Here is a 19,318-nt window from a genome sequence, read left to right as displayed (position 1 = left end):
GATATTCATGCACTCGTTCAATGTATAATCTGCAAAACACTTTTTAGAAATCAAAAATCGGTTCAGTAGTTTTTTCGTAATCGTGTACCGCGTTTTTAAAATCATAGTTTTGAGAAAAAACGGTTTAAAGTTTTGAGTTAGTGGGTCTTGAACTTGTTTGCAATATACCTTAATCCGCAATGCCATTCCATAATATTGAGAGTTGAGTCATAAAACTTCGGGAATATACTCTCAAGACATTATTCTATCGATCTATGAAAAAAAAAAATCGATTTTTTTAAAATTTTACATGAGAAGAATCAGAATATGCACGTTAAAATCGTTCTTAATGTAAGTTTTAACTCGAAAGCTTAGTTGACTTGGATCCACCATATTTAAATGGAGAAAAACCATTTTTTGTCGTGGTTAGAAAATGAAGCACTGCACTATGGTCCAGAAGTCAATTTTTTTTGCATAAATTCTAAAAATAGAGTTACAGACCTAAAACTTTGCACATTGTGTTTTTATAAAAAGATAATAATGTAAACAAACATTTGAGTCCGTGCGACCACGCCTTCTATTGCCTCCCATACAAACCGATTCGTAGTATTATTATTAGAAATGGAGTATGACGCTAAATTCAGACAATAGACTTACATTTATTTCAGGAATGACTTAAATATCTATATATACATATATGTATATATGTTAGGTATGGGTTTTATCTTAAACATTATCTTCTTATTCTAGTATTACAGTGCAGCCTTCGATCAGGTCCTCATCCGAATCACAATCAGATTGCAATTCCCTTTCAAGTGGGATGTTGTTCTCGGTTGACGGCCGCTCCAGAAGGCTTAATACTTCTTTGGGAATTGTTTTTTTGGTGTTTTTTCGTTCTCTTACCTTTAAACAGGCACTAGATAGTAACGGATCCGAGGAATCGATCGCCCTGTGGAAAATGTGTTTGTATTGATTTGACTATTTTCCTTGCGTGTGAGAGTCGGTCTTTTTATACCCTTGCAGAGGGTATTATAATATTGGTCAAAAGTGTGCAACGCAGTGAAGGAGACATTTCCGACCCTATAAAGTATATATATTCTTGATCAGGATCACCTCCTGAGTTGATATAGCCATGTCCGTCTGTCCGTCTGTCTGTTTCTACGCAAACTAGTCTCTCAGTTTTAAAGCTATCGAGTTGAAACTTTGCACACAGCCTTCTTTCCTTTGCACGCAGTATATATGTCGGAACGGCCGGGATCGGCCGACTATATCCTATAGCTGCCATATAACTGATTGATCGGAAATGCCATAACTTTGGTGTTTGTAAAATTAGGAAGTTGGAATTCTCTATGAGTTTTATATTTGGCCAATCAATCCGACCTACCAAATTTTATAAGGATCGGCCGACTATATCTTATAGCTGCCATATAACTGATTGATCGGAAATGCCATAACTTTGGTGTTTGTAAAGTTAGGAAGTTGAGATTTTCTATCGGTTTTATATTTGGCCAATCAATCCGACCTACCAAATTTCATAAGGATCGGCCGACTATATCCTATAGCTGCCATATAACTGAACGATTGGAAATGCCATAACTTTGGTGTTTTTAAAGTTAGGAAGTTGGGATTTTTTATGAGTATTAAGAATGCATCATATGAATAATTTTGGAGAATATAATTTACAGAGTATTCTGCAAGGGTATATCAACTTCGGCTCCGCCCGAAGTTAGCTTTCCTTTCTTGTTGTAGATTTTATTGCGGGATTCTAAAATTTTCACCTAAGCATCCTAGTGGAAATAACGTCGAATTATTTATTTAAAAACCGTGGACTAGAACTTTGTGAATCGTTGGTGACATTGGGTACCACGGGTATTTATGCATATATAGGCAAAACGTTTTCTCACAAAAAGTTCGAAATTTTTCAGAGTTTATATAAAAGTTACAAGAAATTGCTAGTAATATAATGTGAAAATTATTTAAAAGTGTTTTGTCAAAGCCAGTTATGAAGCCAGTCATTGCTGTTCGCGCTACCATTCTGCTTTGGCACGATTACTCAAAGACCCATATCATTCCACATTTTTTCTTGAATATATTTTTTCCGTGCACTCATTTTAATCTTCTCATCACCTTTTACATGCCATTTTTGTATTTCCATTTTGTATGATATATTCAGGACAAATTCTAGAAACCGAATCCAAGCCTGTTCAGCGGCCTGCAAAATCGAATGGATTGCGGTGTTCTGTTAACCCAGATATTTCGTTGAAATGAGTCAATAATTTTTATGGGTATAACAGAAGTTACAAACAAAGACTGATCTGAGACCTGAACGTCAGGTGTTTTTATTTCAAACTTCTGCTTATATGCACTTTGTCCAGTTGATCCATCAAAGCCACAACTGCAAATTAATTTGAGTACAGAACTAGCCGGAGATTGCTTGAAAACATCAATTTGCATTTCAATTATTTGCTCTGCAGAATGATTCAATAGGTTTTGCAGTGACACTTAAGCAGTAGTTTCTGTAACTTCTATACCCAACGGGCGACACTGCATTTTAGCTTGTGTTACTTGATTGTAGCTCGGATATATGTCACTGTGATGATTTATATCCAAAACCCTACAGTTAGCATATTACTGTTTGTTTAAAGAATTTTCAGAATGTAGGCTAGGGATTCATTTGGTGTGAGTGGAGTCGGTTTTTGGATTTGAAGATGCTTTCTTAATTCTGTTGGGTATTCAGCAGGTGTTGTAATTTATTTAAGGGCCAAGGCCACGTTTGTATTACGTTCTTTCTTAGCAGAAACTGCTGCAGCAGGCATAAGAAGAGTTGTGTTGTGATCTTTTTCATTCGCAAGCTCAGATGCCAATTTCCTTTTCAATCGTGGTCCTGCGTTTGCATAAGACAAGTTACAGCGTCCCAGTTTTTGTGGTGTCTTATAGTTATCATTAATTGTAATTGATATTTTAGATGACATCCATTCAGAATGCTTGGACTTAAATCGTTCGACCATATAGTTGAACTTTGGAAGTCTTTTTCTGGCTAATTTTTTTATAAATGCAATCTGACACGAAAGATATTTTGCGATTATTGCTGAGCCAAGTTCGAACTTCGCTGAATATTGCGGAACTGCGAAAGAAGGCGACGAACGGGGAAAAGTTGTTAATTAGCGGTAAAGAACGACATATATTAGTATAAACTGGCGTAATTAGTTTTTGTCAGCAGCCGTCAGGTCGTTAGTTTTATTCCACGAAACACAAGGGACTCGTGTTAATTTTCTATAGATTAAACAAAACACAAACACTAAGTCTACACATAAACAGACTATATTCATTAAAAAATACATTCCTTGATTTACAATTTTCATTACTATCAGTTTGTTCGGACAAAGAATATTTATTTTTGTTTATGTTTAATGTATTAACTTTAAGAATTTTAAATCAAAAATACAAAACATTAACATACAAATTTCGTATTCATGCCAAAAAATCGACTTCTTGACCATAGTGCGATGGTTAAACCCGCTGCTTTCAGGCATTCTGCGACTCGCCGAAGGTACCTGAAATGGGTCCGGATATCTGGAGCCATTATCAACAGATCATCTAGGTAAACAAAGACGTTGGAACAGATCTCAGCTGGGATTACTCGATCCATGAGTCTCACCAACCGCTGCGCTGCGTTGCAGAGTCCGAAGGGCATCAACCGGAACTGGTAGAGAGGCCGACCAAGAACCGTAAATCTTGTCAGTTTCTTGCTTTTCGGGTCCAACTCGATCTGCCAGAATGCGAACTTCAAATCCACGCTGGAAATGTAAAATGTTTGGTCGATTTTGGACAGAATGCCGTCGATACTAGGCAGTGGGTAAGCGTCTGCCTTCTTCATGCTTTCCGGGTCAGCCCGAACGCCTGCCAGAAGTCAACTCAAAAATACGCCGCCTGCTCCAGATACGGGCACAAATAGAATAGTATCTGTTCTGTCTGACCACGATACTCCACCGGTAGACTGACCCGTCCTATGATCGAGCGATCCTCACCAGCTGCCTTGCGGACTTCGGTCAGGTATTTCGGCGAACGGTCTGGGATCTTGCGTCGAACCGCGCTTCACGGCGGCCACTACATCGCGTCGCCTGTCCTGACGTTTCCGGAAGCTATCTCTGGCCTTCTGAACTTTTCGAGACACTGTTCGCATGCCGACTAACTGGTTCTCCGAGAATATTCTGTTCCTGGTCTTCAAGTATCGACGCATCCTCTCCTCATACGGTAAGTATTTTAAACTGAGCTTATTACCACTCGTGCATACTAAACCTCCATCTATTCCTAAAACATTTTCTGCCTCGCAGGTCTCTTGTCTGGACGCATCCTTCCCGCCCTCTGATCGCCCAGCCGAGCGTTTCCCGCGCAATCCGGACATTTCGGATACACTGTGTCTGTTGCAGCGCAGTCACGGAACCCGTAGTCTACGGCTCCACAATTCCAGCAGCCCGCTCGGAACGGATTCCTGGCCCTCGCATGGAACTCATCCACCTGTCACTGGGAATGCTCTCCAGTGTCGGGACCGGTTGCCTCGCTAACCCTGGCCTTCTCCGCCGGAGGATAACGCATCGGGTGCGCACCTCAACGCATGAACATAATCTTCCACGGCTTCTCCCGGCTGCTGCTCCCTCTACAGAAGCTGATTCATCCTGTCGTGCTTCGTCTGGTGGCCTCGGAACCTATCCATCAGAGCGGCACGCAGCTGCGGGCATCTGTCCACCCTGCAGTGACGCACTTGGACCAAAGACCAATATAAACTCTAAGATGCGTAACGCCATACGATTTTTTTGCACACGAATTTTTTGTGCTGGCTTTTCAACTGGATTTTCGCTCTCTGCCCAAAAGCCAGCTAGAGAGCGCTCTAAAGCCAGCCGCTATTTTGCACGCATACTGCGACAGCCGACGAATGTATGTGTGCACATGTATTCACAAGCGAAGAAATTCGCTGCAGCGCGCTGTCGAAATATACTCTTTATTTTAAAATTATAACATTATTAAAAATACTTCTATTGTATTGCCTTTTTATTTACTTTATTTACTAATTATTCGAATGTATAATATTTTTTAGTAATGACCAAATATATCTAAGTATAAAAAAAAACATAATTTATTTCATACATGACTTCACATTGGAATAATTGTCATTAGGGTATTCAGCATGCGAACGATTTTTAGGAGCGTCAGAAATTTTGCGATTGAACAGGATGAATATTTTTATATTTATTGTATTTTAAATATATGGGTGTAAAAATATGTGGTAGTTTTATATTATACGTATTATAATGCTTCACTAAATAGGAATAGATTTAAATGCAGGTTGATAATATTATATATGATGTTATTCGTATTTACTTTAAATATTTTAAGTCATTAGATCAAAGTTTAATATATTTGAATAAAAATTAAATTTAATATTTCCATTTTAAAAGTTAATAAAAAACAGCCATGGATTAAAAAATAAAGCGAAATATATTTCATTAAATATCCTTTAAATATATTCAATTTAAATATAGTTCGCTTTGTTTTTGTTTAACAATAATAGTATATTCAAATCTATTAAACTTTATTGAAATATTTTTAAATTTAATAAAGCAGGTTATATGTTTTGTATTAAAAGTTATGTATTTAGCTTTAATTTAAATATGTAAAACGAAACTATGAATAAAATATGCAGATATTCATTTTTAAGATATATAAAAAAGTTTTACATCAAGCTTCATTGCTATATATGTATGTATACAAATTATAACAAAAGTATTTTTATTATATTTTAATTGATTTATTGATAACCCGTTTGGGCAGCTTGAGATCTGTTTAGAAACTAAAAGTACAATTCAAAAAGAGACTGCAGCTCGCCACTCCATCGCCCGGCTAAGATGGTGATGCCGCACTTTTGGGCAACCGCTGCTGGCGACCCGCAACGCGGTGATTGATGTATGGGGTACCATTCAAGCTTATTTGGTCGTCGAAGGTTACAAGGAACGTGCCGGCAATGTTTTGATGAGTACTACCGCCTGTTATGTTTGCAGCAGCGTCGTTGATGATTAGCATGCCTTCGTCCACCGTAACCACGGGCTGGAGATGGCTAGATTTTGTGTCGCAGTGAGCGAGAGCGCCGGTCATCAGCTGTTGAGCGCATGTTGAACTCTCCAAAGTTTTGCAGAAGCTTGGTCCTACGGCTATGTCGCAGTTAGAGACGGCCAGAATTCGCTCCCCGCAGTCGGCTATAGTGTTGTGTTGATCTAAATCTAATATTACGTTATTGTGCTGAACGGGATAAATCATTAATTTTTTGCAAACTACTTTCGGTTTTGGGAACTTAACTAGAAAATACAAAAGGTTATTATTTTGAAATATTTTTACTTTAGACACCGCCAGCACATCAGCCACACTGACATTTGTAAGGTGTTCATTCGTTATCTCTTTCACATCAATGTTATCTAAAATAACCGGACTCAACAGATTTACTTTGGCTAGAGTTATGGATGTTATTAAGTTTTCCAATTCAGTTATTACTGCTCTATTTTTTGCAAGAACTGTCTCGTACAGGTGGTCGGAGTCTATCTTATCTGACTTGCTAATGGAATTTACTTGCTGGGACAGAAGATTAAATTGGGTTGGAATCTTGCTATTGATGTCTATCTGATTCAAAGTTTGGAGTCCCTGCTATTACTTTTAATGCGGATCCTAACATGTTAATACTACGACCCTGTCTATGGTGTATTTTAATTGTGTCTACTAGTGTACGTTTTTTCGACGTCGGAGAGTACTACTAGTTTCATATGTTTTCTTGGGAACTTTGTCGTTAATGATGATGTTTCGCCCGCATAAGTCTCGTAAAATGTTATATTGGCTGTGTGTCCAAGGTATCCGTACTCGTCCCAGATAGTTACAACCCCGTCGGTCACCGGTATGTAATCAGCGTGTGAATAGTCACTAAGTCGGAATGTCGCGTTCGTGGTCAGTATTGTCAGGAGGAATATGGCGACGTGGTTTAGCCTAAAAGGAACAATATTAATGTCGGAACGGCTGGGATCGGCCGACTATATCCCATAGCTGCCATATAACTGATTGATCGGAAATGCCATAACTTTGGTGTTTGTTAAGTTAGGAAGTTGGGATTTTCTATGGGTTTTATTTTTGGCCAATCAATCCGACCTACCAAAGTTCATAAGGATCGGCCGACTATATCTTATAGCTGCCATATAACTGAACGATTGGAAATGCTATAACTTTGGTGTTTTTAAAGTTAGGAAGTTGGGATTTTTTATGAGTATTAAGAATGCATCATATGAATAATTTTGGAGAATATAATTTACAGAGTATTCTGCAAGGGTATATCAACTTCGGCTCCGCCCGAAGTTAGCTTTCCTTTCTTGTTGTATTTTAAATATATGGACTTAAAAAAATGTGGTATTTTTATATTATACATTATATAAAATTATTATCATAATATAAATTAAAATTAAATTTATATAAATATTTGTATATTAACTATTTAAATTATTAAGAAACAAGAAAAACGCAAAAAAGCTTCAAATCAAATTTAAAAGGCACAAAATCAATAAACCAAATTTTATTTTCATACAAAATACTAAGAATGGATAACTTATAAAAAATGTACTGGTATTATATATAAATATACTCCTAAGGTAGCTAAATTTTGAAAATTAAACCTACCCTATAGAAATACATAATAAATATTTGTATATGTATTTGTATATTAACTATTTTATTTATTAAATATACTTAATAATTAAAATAGTTAATATGTTAAATATTCTATTAAACTGTTTAAATAATTTAAATAGTCATTATATAAAATATACTATTAAATAATTAAAATAAAACTGCTTGATTAAAATATTTAAATGCAGGTTGATAATATTGGATATGATGATATTCGTATTTACTTTAAATATTTTAAGTCATTAAATCAAAATTTAATAAATGTTAATTAAAATTAAATTTAATATTTCCATAAATCATTAAATCAAAGTTTAATATATTTGAATAATTAAATTTAATATTTCCATAAATCATTAAATCAAAGTTTAATATATTTGAATAAAAATTAAATTTAATATTTCAATTTTAAAGTTAATAAAAAACAGACATGGATAATATCCTTTATCCTTTAAATATATTTAATTTAAATAAACGTCGCTTTGTTTTTGTTTAACAATCATAGTATATTCAAATATATTAAACTTTATTAAAAATTTTTTAAATTTAATAAAGCAGTTTTATATGTTTTGACTTAAAAGTTTTGTTTTTAGCTTTAATTTAAATATGTAAAACGAAACAATGAATTAAATATGCAGATATTAATTTTTAAGGTATATAAAAAAGTTTTACATCAAGCTTCATTGCCATATATACATAAATGCAATTTAAATAATCATCCTGTTCAATCATAGAAGTTCTTTTGACACACAATTAGTTTCTTAGTCCAGAAATGATTTCTGGACGAAAATCGTCTTCTGGAACAAATACGCACACATTCGCACTTCCTTATTCGTGCAATTCTATTTTTAGATTTTTACGCTCTCAACTTTGTGCGAGCGGAGAGAACGGAATTTTTGTCGCAACCAAAAAACGAACTGCATATTGCAAAACCAATGTATGGGCGTTACGCATCTTAGAGTTTATATTGGTCTTTGCTTGGACCCAATACCACTCGCGAGCTCGTCCGGTTAGCGGCACCTGGAAATGGCGGAGCACCTCCTGCTAAGGGCACTGGTACTGCCGCTGCAAGAACTCGAACCGGAACAGGAAATCCTCAACGGAGTTTCGCTCGTCGAAGGAAACGCCCCACCGCTTAATGCGAATCTGTTGGCTGCCGCTACCTGGCCCTGTATTTCCATATTGACGCGGCTCCTCGCGGGAATCGGAAGTCCTCCGGTCATCTATGTCCGAGTTTCGGAACTCGCTGCGTCGCCATCGTTCACCATCCGGAGGATATCCTGGACTGCTGCTCTCCACCTGCAACGCCTCCAGTGGTCTTCTAGGCGGCTTTGGTGGAACCCTTGGTGGCGGTGGACCGGAGCCTATCCGAATCAGTCTTCAGAATCGCCCCTTTCTGGTGCTGCGTGGGATCTGTTCCCACCTTATGTTCCCTGCGCAGTCCCTGACGAAGACAAACCAACGGAGTCCTTGGCAGTCCCATCGATATACGATGCTGTTCGGCCCCGGTTACCTCATCTACATCCGTGGACCATAGATTCTCATCTTCCTCGGCTGGAAGAACCTCCGATGGAAGGCATCTTCGTATCGCACAAAAAAATTCTTATTTAATACCCGAAACAAATCATCATTTTACATTTTATTTATTGGATCTTCTCTGAATTGAGACTAACAATAAGTATATAGAATCTTAAATTAAAAAACTATCTGACAGTCAAGGTGACTGGCGCGAAAATTTAGGGGCTCTGTCCACCCTGCAGTGACGCACTTGGACCCAATACCACTCGCGAGCTCGTCCGGTTAGCAGCACATGGAAATGGCGGAGCACCTCCTGCCAAGGGCACTGGTACTGCCGCTGCAAGAACTCGAACCGGAACAGGAAATCCTCAACGGAGTTTCGCTCGTCGAAGGAAACGCCCCACCGCTCAATGCGAATCTGTTGTAGAGGTGCAGAAACATCGATGTTCGTGTCCATCGATGTTTTCGATGTTTTCAAAACAAACATCGAGTGAAACATCGATGTTTTTAAAAAAAAAAAAAGAAAAGGCAAATCAGTACAAACGATAACAATGAGGTTTATTTGAGATCATTTAAAGTGTCTATTTTTGTTGAGGAAAAGAAGCTGATCAACAACTTCAGGTTTAAGCCTTGTTCTGCGATCAGATACAGTTTGTCCAGCTTTGCTGAACACCCTTTCAGACCCACAGGACGAGGCTTGTACACAGAAATATTTTTTTGAAACCTATTTTAATTCGTTGTCATCAGTAATCTGTAAAAAGTATTTCTTAGTTAACATGTTTGTCAAAATTAACAAATTAACAGTTTTGTTAGTTGTTAGAAAAAAATTAAGAAATTAATTTACTCACAATTTGTTCGCACCGAACGCAGAGTTGTTAAGCCTAGTATCCAGATCGACAAACGATTACGCTAGCGTAAAAACTTTAATCTTTCCAGTGTGACCAAAAGTTTGAGAGTTCATCAGATTTAAGCGTGCGACGGTCGTACTGTCAATCAGCTGGGTTTGTTGACAAGCAGTTAAAATTCAAATATCGTATTGGCGGGAAAGAGCCTTTAAAAGATATTATCAAATACCTTGGCAAGAAAAGTCTGCTGCTGTACAAAGAAATTAAAAAAACAATACAAATTAAATTTAACAGTTGTTTTTTTAATTTACTGATAATTATTTGCTAATTTAAAGCTGCACTTTTATTGTGTTTTTTCGAACATTCTGGACCTAAAAAACATTTTGCTCTGACAAGAGGCACCCCAGATAGTATTAATGTTATTTTGTCCTTAAATGTAAACACCTGCAATCGACTTTTGTGAGTTTTTTGAGTTTTTCCCTCCATTTCTTATGATGTTCAGTGAGAAGCGCACGCCAAAAGATTAAATTTTTTAATCTTTTCGCTAGGGTTCACCCAAAGTTAATTTCCGCAGAATTTTCTGGTATTTTTTTCGTCGATCAGGGGACCAACGTGAAAAAAGGCCCGACGAAAAGTGAACGCCAGCTGTTTGCCTCTTGCTCTCTCTCATGACTGGCGTACGGCTTTCGTCGATCTGGATACTAGGCTTTAGTGAAAACATCGATGGTGGTCACGAACCATCGATGGTTTCGATGTTTTGAAAACATCGATGTTATCGATGTTTCACTCGATGTTTCTGCACCTCTGATCTGTTGGCTGCCGCTACCTGGCCCTGTATTTCCATATTGACGCGGCTCCTCGCGGGAATCGGAAGCCCTCCGGTCATCTATGTCCCAGTTTCGGAACTCGCTGCGTCGCCATCGTTCACCATCCGGAGGATATCCTGGACTGCTGCTCTCCACCTGCAACGCCTTCTAGGCGGCTTTGGTGGAACCCTTGGTGGCGGTGGACGGGAGCCAATCCAAATCAGTCTTCGGAATCGCCCCTTTCTGGTGCTGCGTGGGATCTGTTCCCACCTGCTATTCCCTGCGCAGTCCCTGACGAAGACAAACCAACGGAGTCCTTGGCAGTCCCATCGATATACGATGCTGTTCGGCCCCGGTTACCTCATCTACATCCGTGGACCATAGATTCTCATCTTCCTCGGCTGCATCTTCGCATTGCACAAAAAAAATTCTTATTTAATACCCGAAACAAATCACCAAAAGAAAGAAATACTTTTTTTTTTAAACATTTTACATTTTATTCATTGGATCTTCTCTGAATTGAGACTAACAATAAGTATATAGAATCTTAAATTAAAAAACTATCTGACAGTCAAGGTGACTGGCGCGAGATTTAGGGGCTCTAATAACTATTGCTGAGCTGGAAGGTCATTGCGTTGCAATCGGGTCCGGTTGGAAACCCTGGCTAGGCCCCTGGCGAGCTGGTTTGGATGAGAAGTTAGCTTGGTGTGGTAGGACGCTTTTTGTTTTGATATTTCATCTTTTACGGGTAGAACGCCAAGAACTCTGTGGATGTTGTCGTTCCGAACATACCAAGGTGCCCCAGTGATAGTTCTCAGGATTTTGGATTGTGCTCGCTGAATAATGTCGATGTTGCTGCTGCTCGCGTTTCCTTACAATTGGGAGCCGTAGGTCCAGACTGGCGTAAGCGTTGAATTGTAGAGCAGGACCTTGAAGTCCAGGCAGAGGGGGAGCGCGCGTTTATAGGCCAATGGAGACTGTTTGATTTTAGTTTTAGGTGAATTTTCTTAGCTTCGATATGTCTCCGCCATGTAAGTCTCCTGTCTAGGTGGATGCCAATACGTTACATCGTCAGCTTGTGGAAGTGGCGTGTTATTTAGGGTTAGCGGGGGCCACGTTTGTCTGTTAAGAGTAATCGTTATGTGTTTACACTTTTGCGCATTTATTTTTATACGCCAGTCTGATAACCACCTCTCCACTACAACGAGATGATCAGCTAGTAGTGCTGTTGCCTGAATTGGGCATTTGGACCGACTTATGATCGCGGTGTCGTCTGCGAATGTAGAAGTAGTTAGCCGCTCGTTCGTTGGGATATCTGCGGTGTAGAGGAGAAATAGAGTTGGACCAAAGGCACTACCTTGGGGAACTCCAGCCTCTATAGCGTAGTCGTCGGATGTTGTAGTGTTGCATCTCACGACGAAGGCTCTGTTGTAAAGGTACGATTCAAGTATCCTGTGAGTGTTTCCCGGCTGATTTTATGCATAAGGCCATCAAGCCAGACTTGGTCGAAAGCCTGTGCAACGTCAAGAAATACCGAACTGCAGTATTTCCGATGCTCAAATGCAGTCCGTATTTCTGTTGTTAGTCTGTTGACTTGCTCTATTGTTCCATGGCTTTCTCGAAAGCCAAATTGGTGTGCTGGAATAACGTTGTGCTCTTTCAGATATGGGATTCTACGCGTCAAAAGTCATTTTTCGAGCAGTTTTGACAGACACGAGAGTAAACTTATCGGTCTGTACGAAGCTGGTATTGTGTGATCTTTTCCAGGTTTTGGGATCATTATGATTTCCGATTTTTTCCATTTTTTTGGAAAATAGCCAAGTCTTGTAATCCCGTTAAAGAGTTTACAAATAACCTCAACTGCACAGTTTGGAAGTTCGATTAACATTTTGGGAGTTATTTGATCACCGCCTGGGGCCTTTTTTGGTTTCAATTGCTCGCTGATTACTTTTGCAACTTCATAGCCTCATTCAGTGTATAATAAAACGGGTTTAGACTACCTATTTGATAGTCTAACTAATTTTTTTTTCCATAATATATGATCAGAAGTTACTTTTACAAATTTAATTTTCAGCGGCCTGCAAAATCGAATGGATTGCGGTGTTATGTTAACCCAGATATTTCGTTGAAATGAGTCAATAATTATTTTATGGGTATAACAGAAGTTACAAACAAAGACTGATCTGAGACCTGAACGTCAGGTGTTTTTATTTCAAACTTCTGCTTATATGCACTTTGTCCAGTTGATCCATCAAAGCCACAACTGCAAATTAATTTGAGTACAGAACTATCCGGAGATTGCTTGAAAACATCAATTTGCATTTCAATTATTTGCTCTGCAGAATGATTCAATAGGTTTTGCAGTGACACTTAAGCAGTAGTTTCTGTAACTTCTATACCTCGGATATATGTCACTGTGATGATTTATATCCAAAACCCTACAGTTAGCATATTACTGTTTGTTTAAAGAATTTTCAGAATGTAGGCTAGGGATTCATTTGGTGTGAGTGGAGTCGGTTTTTGGATTTGAAGATGCTTTCTTAATTCTGTTGGGTATTCAGCAGGTGTTGTAATTTATTTAAGGGCCAAGGCCACGTTTGTATTACGTTCTTTCTTAGCAGAAACTGCTGCAGCAGGCATAAGAAGAGTTGTGTTGTGCTCTTTTTCATTCGCAAGCTCAGATGCCAATTTCCTTTTCAATCGTGGTCCTGCGTTTGCATAAGACAAGTTACAGCGTCCCAGTTTTTGTGGTGTCTTATAGTTATCATTAATTGTAATTGATATTTTAGATGACATCCATTCAGAATGCTTGGACTTAAATCGTTCGACCATATAGTTGAACTTTGGAAGTCTTTTTCTGGCTAATTTTTTTATAAATGCAATCTGACACGAAAGATATTTTGCGATTATTGCTGAGCCAAGTTCGAACTTCGCTGAATATTGCGGAACTGCGAAAGAAGGCGACGAACGGGGAAAAATTGTTAATTAGCGGTAAAGAACGACATATATTAGTATAAACTGGCGTAATTAGTTTTTGTCAGCAGCCGTCAGGTCGTTAGTTTTATTCCACGAAACACAAGGGACTCATGTTAATTTTCTATAGATTAAACAAAACACAAACACTAAGTCTACACATAAACAGACTATATTCATTAAAAAATACATTCCTTGATTTACAATTTTCATTACTATCAGTTTGTTCGGACAAAGAATATTTATTTTCTCGCAAAAATGTAAACAGAGCAATTTGCCGCCAAACAGTTGTTTCGATTGTGTGGTTTGGAAAGCTCATCAGTGAAGCTTTTAAAGCTTATTTTTTTAGTTTTGTTTATGTTTAATGTATTAACTTTAAGAATTTTAAATCAAAAATACAAAACATTAACATACAAATTTCGTATTCATGCCAAAAAATCGACTTCTTGACCATAGTGCGATGGTTAAACCCGCTGCTTTCAGGCATTCTGCGACTCGCCGAAGGTACCTGAAATGGGTCCGGATATCTGGAGCCATTATCAACAGATCATCTAGGTAAACAAAGACGTTGGAACAGATCTCAGCTGGGATTACTCGATCCATGAGTCTCACCAACCGCTGCGCTGCGTTGCAGAGTCCGAAGGGCATCAACCGGAACTGGTAGAGAGGCCGACCAGGAACCGTAAATCTCGTCAGTTTCTTGCTTTTCGGGTCCAACTCGATCTGCCAGAATGCGAACTTCAAATCCACGCTGGAAATGTAAAATGTTTGGTCGATTTTGGACAGAATGCCGTCGATACTAGGCAGTGGGTAAGCGTCTGCCTTCTTCATGCTTTCCGGGTCAGCCCGAACGCCTGCCAGAAGTCAACTCAAAAATACGCCGCCTGCTCCAGATACGGGCACAAATAGAATAGTATCTGTTCTGTCTGACCACGATACTCCACCGGTAGACTGACCCGTCATATGATCGAGCGATCCTCACCAGCTGCCTTGCGGACTTCGGTCAGGTATTTCGGCGAACGGTCTGGGATCTTGCGTCGAACCGCGCTTCACGGCGGCCACTACTTCGCGTCGCCTGTCCTGACGTTTCCGGAAGCTATCTCTGGCCTTCTGAACTTTTCGAGACACTGTTCGCATGCCGACTAACTGGTTCTCCGAGAATATTCTGTTCCTGGTCTTCAAGTATCGACGCATCCTCTCCTCATACGGTAAGTATTTTAAACTGAGCTTATTACCACTCGTGCATACTAAACCTCCATCTATTCCTAAAACATTTTCTGCCTCGCAGGTCTCTTGTCTGGACGCATCCTTCCCGCCCTCTGATCGCCCAGCCGAGCGTTTCCCGCGCAATCCGGACATTTCGGATACACTGTGTCTGTTGCAGCGCAGTCACGGAACCCGTAGTCTACGGCTCCACAATTCCAGCAGCCCGCTCGGAACGGATTCCTGGCCCTCGCATGGAACTCATCCACCTGTCACTGGGAATGCTCTCCAGTGTCGGGACCGGTTGCCTCGCTAACCCTGGCCTTCTCCGCCGGAGGATAACGCATCGGGTGCGCACCTCAACGCATGAACATAATCTTCCACGGCTTCTACCGGCTGCTGCTCCCTCTACAGAAGCTGATTCATCCTGTCGTGCTTCGTCTGGTGGCCTCGGAACCTATCCATCAGAGCGGCACGCAGCTGCGGGCATCTGTCCACCCTGCAGTGACGCACTTGGACCCAGTACCACTCGCGAGCTCGTCCGGTTAGCAGCACATGGAAATGGCGGAGCACCTCCTGCCAAGGGCACTGGTACTGCCGCTGCAAGAACTCGAACCGGAACAGGAAATCCTCAACGGAGTTTCGCTCGTCGAAGGAAACGCCCCACCGCTCAATGCGAATCTGTTGTAGAGGTGCAGAAACATCGATGTTCGTGTCCATCGATGTTTTCGATGTTTTCAAAACAAACATCGAGTGAAACATCGATGTTTTTAAAAAAAAAAAAAAAAAAAGGCAAATCAGTACAAACGATAACAATGAGGTTTATTTGAGATCATTTAAAGTGTCTATTTTTGTTGAGGAAAAGAAGCTGATCAACAACTTCAGGTTTAAGCCTTGTTCTGCGATCAGATACAGTTTGTCCAGCTTTGCTGAACACCCTTTCAGACCCACAGGACGAGGCTTGTACACAGAAATATTTTTTTGAAACCTATTTTAATTCGTTGTCATCAGTAATCTGTAAAAAGTATTTCTTAGTTAACATGTTTGTCAAAATTAACAAATTAACAGTTTTGTTAGTTGTTAGAAAAAAATTAAGAAATTAATTTACTCACAATTTGTTCGCACCGAACGCAGAGTTGTTAAGCCTAGTATCCAGATCGACAAACGATTACGCTAGCGTAAAAACTTTAATCTTTCCAGTGTGACCAAAAGTTTGAGAGTTCATCAGATTTAAGCGTGCGACGGTCGTACTGTCAATCAGCTGGGTTTGTTGACAAGCAGTTAAAATTCAAATATCGTATTGGCGGGAAAGAGCCTTTAAAAGATATTATCAAATACCTTGGCAAGAAAAGTCTGCTGCTGTACAAAGAAATTAAAAAAACAATACAAATTAAATTTAACAGTTGTTTTTTTTAATTTACTGATAATTATTTGCTAATTTAAAGCTGCACTTTTATTGTGTTTTTTCGAACATTCTGGACCTAAAAAACATTTTGCTCTGACAAGAGGCACCCCAGATAGTATTAATGTTATTTTGTCCTTAAATGTAAACACCTGCAATCGACTTTTGTGAGTTTTTTGAGTTTTTCCCTCCATTTCTTATAATGTTCAGTGAGAAGCGCACGCCAAAAGATTCAATTTTTTAATCTTTTCGCTAGGGTTCACCCAAAGTTCATTTCCGCAGACTGGCAACGCTCTGGAATTTTCTGGTATTTTTTTCGTCGATCAGGGGACCAACGTGAAAAAAAGGCCCGACGAAAAGTGAACGCCAGCTGTTTGCCTCTCGCTCTCTCTCATGACTGGCGTACGGCTTTCGTCGATCTGGATACTAGGCTTTAGTGAAAACATCGATGGTGGTCACGAACCATCTATGGTTTCGATGTTTTGAAAACATCGATGTTATCGATGTTTCACTCGATGTTTCTGCACCTCTGATCTGTTGGCTGCCGCTACCTGGCCCTGTATTTCCATATTGACGCGGCTCCTCGCGGGAATCGGAAGCCCTCCGGTCATCTATGTCCCAGTTTCGGAACTCGCTGCGTCGCCATCGTTCACCATCCGGAGGATATCCTGGACTGCTGCTCTCCACCTGCAACGCCTTCTAGGCGGCTTTGGTGGAACCCTTGGTGGCGGTGGACGGGAGCCAATCCAAATCAGTCTTCGGAATCGCCCCTTTCTGGTGCTGCGTGGGATCTGTTCCCACCTGCTATTCCCTGCGCAGTCCCTGACGAAGACAAACCAACGGAGTCCTTGGCAGTCCCATCGATATACGATGCTGTTCGGCCCCGGTTACCTCATCTACATCCGTGGACCATAGATTCTCATCTTCCTCGGCTGCATCTTCGCATTGCACAAAAAAAATTCTTATTTAATACCCGAAACAAATCACCAAAAGAAAGAAATACTTTTTTTTTAAACATTTTACATTTTATTCATTGGATCTTCTCTGAATTGAGACTAACAATAAGTATATAGAATCTTAAATTAAAAAACTATCTGACAGTCAAGGTGACTGGCGCGAGATTTAGGGGCTCTAATAACTATTGCTGAGCTGGAAGGTCATTGCGTTGCAATCGGGTCCGGTTGGAAACCCTGGCTAGGCCCCTGGCGAGCTGGTTTGGATGAGAAGTTAGCTTGGTGTGGTAGGACGCTTTTTGTTTTGATATTTCATCTTTTACGGGTAGAACGCCAAGAACTCTGTGGATGTTGTCGTTCCGAACATACCAAGGTGCCCCAGTGATAGTTCTCAGGATTTTGGATTGTGCTCGCTGAATAATGTCGATGTTGCTGCTGCTCGCGTTTCCTTACAATTGGGAGCCGTAGGTCCAGACTGGCGTAAGCGTTGAATTGTAGAGCAGGACCTTGAAGTCCAGGCAGAGGGGGGAGCGCGTTTATAGGCCAATGGAGACTGTTTGATTTTAGTTTTAGGTGAATTTTCTTAGCTTCGATATGTCTCCGCCATGTAAGTCTCCTGTCTAGGTGGATGCCAATACGTTACATCGTCAGCTTGTGGAAGTGGCGTGTTATTTAGGGTTAGCGGGGGCCACGTTTGTCTGTTAAGAGTAATCGTTATGTGTTTACACTTTTGCGCATTTATTTTTATACGCCAGTCTGATAACCACCTCTCCACTACAACGAGATGATCAGCTAGTAGTGCTGTTGCCTGAATTGGGCATTTGGACCGACTTATGATCGCGGTGTCGTCTGCGAATGTAGAAGTAGTTAGCCGCTCGTTCGTTGGGATATCTGCGGTGTAGAGGAGAAATAGAGTTGGACCAAAGGCACTACCTTGGGGAACTCCAGCCTCTATAGCGTAGTCGTCGGATGTTGTAGTGTTGCATCTCACGACGAAGGCTCTGTTGTAAAGGTACGATTCAAGTATCCTGTGAGTGTTTCCCGGCTGATTTTATGCATAAGGCCATCAAGCCAGACTTGGTCGAAAGCCTGTGCAACGTCAAGAAATACCGAACTGCAGTATTTCCGATGCTCAAATGCAGTCCGTATTTCTGTTGTTAGTCTGTTGACTTGCTCTATTGTTCCATGGCTTTCTCGAAAGCCAAATTGGTGTGCTGGAATAACGTTGTGCTCTTTCAGATATGGGATTCTACGCGTCAAAAGTCATTTTTCGAGCAGTTTTGACAGACACGAGAGTAAACTTATCGGTCTGTACGAAGCTGGTATTGTGTGATCTTTTCCAGGTTTTGGGATCATTATGATTTCCGATTTTTTCCATTTTTTTGGAAAATAGCCAAGTCTTGTAATCCCGTTAAAGAGTTTACAAATAACCTCAACTGCACAGTTTGGAAGTTCGATTAACATTTTGGGAGTTATTTGATCACCGTCCGTGGCCTTTTTTGGTTTCAATTGCTCGCTGATTACTTTTACAACTTCATTTGGTTGAAACAGAATTGGCTTCGTCTCAGATTCGATTCGAATTGACGGCGACAGTAGTGCGAATGAATTAGTTGCAGGGTTTGGCTGGAAAACATTTCGAAGGTGTAAAGCAAATGTACAAGCTCTGTCTTTGTCGCTTCTGGCCGGCGCACTTAGATTTGGGTGGGCCCTCCACAAGGGATGCTTAGTGCTGGTGGGTGAAAGTTTCACAATGTACTGTCTTTGTGCTTTTACTTCTTCTTGCCTTAGAGCCCTGGTCAGTCTGCGACCAGCTTCCTTAAGACTTGGTTTGGAGGATGGCGATCTGCTGGTTTGCCAAGCACGTCTCAAACGTCTTTTCGCCAGAACAAGCTGTTCGATTTCGAGGTTAGTTTTGTGTTGGTGTGT

This window comes from Drosophila rhopaloa, unplaced genomic scaffold, assembly GCF_018152115.1.
Source record: "Drosophila rhopaloa isolate 14029-0021.01 unplaced genomic scaffold, ASM1815211v1 contig_218, whole genome shotgun sequence".
NCBI lineage: Eukaryota > Metazoa > Arthropoda > Insecta > Diptera > Drosophilidae > Drosophila > Drosophila rhopaloa.
Note: the sequence above shows the minus strand (reverse complement) of the source record.